The following is a 2,858-nucleotide window of genomic DNA, read 5'->3' on the forward strand; positions in this document are numbered from 1 at the left end:
ATACTTGTGAGGTCAAATGTTTTGATGTTTTTCAACACATGAGTCAATGTCTCCAGATCTGAGACACAGAGGATGGTAATTACCAACCTATAGATGTTAGTAACACCAGATCTCACTCAGCTGCATCTGGATATTTTGTTTGTTTGCTGCTTTCCTTTTTTTTTTTTTTTTTTTTTGATTTTTTGCTTGTGATTTTTTTCTGAACATTCTAATATTAAAATAAATCTCACAGCTTTCACTTTGAGTGATTTTTCAACTTTCGGAATTATCACAGAGTTATTTGGTTTAGTGTTCAAAATGAATAAAACAAAGATGTGAGAAAGTCCTGTTTTTTGTAAGTATAATAAAAGATGGAATATGCAACAGTCAATATAGCCAGTGACCTCAATACTGAAAAGAAGCGCTAATGTAAAAATGGTGTATCATAGGACTGCAACATTAGCTATCACTGGAGAGTGAACAAGGTTTTCTGACTCATCCTATTTAAAGAATAATGAATGTCCCAACAGGTTGATTTCTCAGGCAAATGGGAGATACTCGATGAGAGAAGAGTCAAACGAAGGTCCATGGCTGTATTATTTACTTATACAAAATATATTTAAAGATCATTGTATTAAAATCAATCCTTTAAATAAAAGATGTTTAGCCTAAAATCAACACCCCCGCCCCAAAATACTAATGGGTTTTTTAACCATCAGAATGCCAATGGTCGTCATCAATATATCTCCAGTAAAATAATCTTATTTACTTTCTGCTCATTTTATACTAAAACACAGTAGTGTTATATTATACTTTTATTCAAATGCTTGTGTTATTTTGAAAGTAGCTTTTAACAAGATACATAAGCTAAATTGTATTTTGCACAGATGATGCAGGTACAACTCTTAGACAATTTTACTTACTATAACTTTTCATTCCAAAAGGCAATTATTCCTTCCTCTGAGTTCAAGGAATACTATGCAGGTAGCAGTGAAAGATAAATGGCCCTTTCAACTCCTGAGGATTCAGTGCAATAAGGTTTCTGTCTTATGGGGGGACTTTTTCATAATGCATGATACTAATAAAATGCACCAATTTTAGTGTAGAGTATAGAAAATATACAAGATAAGACAGGAGGATTTCCAAATAATTGAGTGATCATAAACTTAAATCCATTGAGTAACAAAGGTAGATTTTTCTCCAGGGAAGTCGTCAGAGAGTCTTCTGATGGCAGTAATCTAATTCTTGATGTGGCAAGAAAATTATTCATTCAAAAAAATACCATCATTAGTAATTTTTCAGACAATGTGAAAGGCAGAATTTATGAAGCTTTATGCAAGAAATTGTAATCATTTTCACATAACATCTGCAATATAGGTGACAGAGGCAAAAAAAAAAGTACCCCAAAATTACATATCAAAAAGTCTTTTTTTTTAGATTCTTGAGCAATATGTAGAAGATGGGGACAAATTATATTTGTAGTACAAGAATGAAATATTTGTCTCATTTAAAATATATCCCTTTCAAGCAGCTTCCAAATTGGGATGCTGCATCATTAAGCAGTTGACATTTGTCCAGTTAAAACTATTGACTCATGGTTTCATTGCTTCCCCCTCAAATTACTGCACTGCCACAGCTGATCTGGCTATATTTTCCATTTCTTATAAATAGCCACAAGAAAAGTATTAATTATCCTTGTACGATTTAATGCACCAACTGCCTTAACCTTTCAGGTTTTCTTAAACGCCAGCATAACAAGGCATATCCTTGGCAGCAAATGTGATTTATGACAGGAATCTTTAATTTCTGTTTTTAAATATGTTACCCACCGATCTGCATACATTTAAATTCGCCTGCAACACTTTTCTCTGTCTTCAGGCTGTTGTTTAATATTCAAGGATGATTTTTGTCCACATACATTTTGGTCTATGTCACCTCAGATTAAATTATTACTGTTTGCAGCCTTTTCGGAGCAGGCCTCAGGCCCTTATTTACAAGAATCAATGAAACAGTAATGAAAATCCATTTTTCATACTATCAGCTCTGGCCTGCTTTTATTTAGTTAGCTGTGTCTAAGCAAGCAATTCATTTTGTGCAAATGTCATGTAAGGAAAAAAGGATGAGCCATGAAAGGGTTAATCATGAAATAAGACCTAAGCTTTCCCCGTAGTAAAAAACATTGGTGATGTTAAAATTAAAAAAAAAAAAACTTTCTTAATATATGCAAAGTAATGTATATTGACACATAAGCAAGTCTTTTCATGATGAATATTGAAATATATATGCAAAGCACAGGAAATGTGTAACATGTTATAGATCTTTCAGTGTACATTTAGAGGAAATGAACCATTTATATTCTACAATTTAGTGAATACCTACTGTTTATTGGTACAGAGCACATAGGAGTATATTTGTCTTAGTAATTTATTTAGGTAAATATATTTATTCTTCTAGGGGTTCTTGTGCTTTCCTTGGTTCTATAGTAGTAGACATAAATATTTAACAATGCATTGTCTCAAATGTTATTCATGTAATTTATCAGAGAAAACAGTGGAGTTGTAATAACTTTGAAGCCTGCACCTTCTCTTCAACCTGAGATTGATTTAGAATGCAGGAACCTGAGCTGGATTTTCTTGCTGCTGCTGCAGAGAATGATTTACTACTTTCAACTGAGGTAAAGCTAAACTAGTTCACCCAAAGAAGCTTCATTTGTCCATTTCTGGATCAGCTTTTTAAAGCTAACTCTTTAGCTATAAAACAAAGGAATGAGTGCATGAATAACATTTAATGATTATGAATACAGGAACATATATTTGCTGACCTACTCAATTTCTTTAATGCATACATGTGTACTCAAAAATATGCATTGTCTTACTACT

Source organism: Ochotona curzoniae, unplaced genomic scaffold (assembly GCF_017591425.1).
Source record: "Ochotona curzoniae isolate NIBS_2020 unplaced genomic scaffold, NIBS_Ocur_1.0 contig_2210, whole genome shotgun sequence".
Taxonomy (NCBI): domain Eukaryota; kingdom Metazoa; phylum Chordata; class Mammalia; order Lagomorpha; family Ochotonidae; genus Ochotona; species Ochotona curzoniae.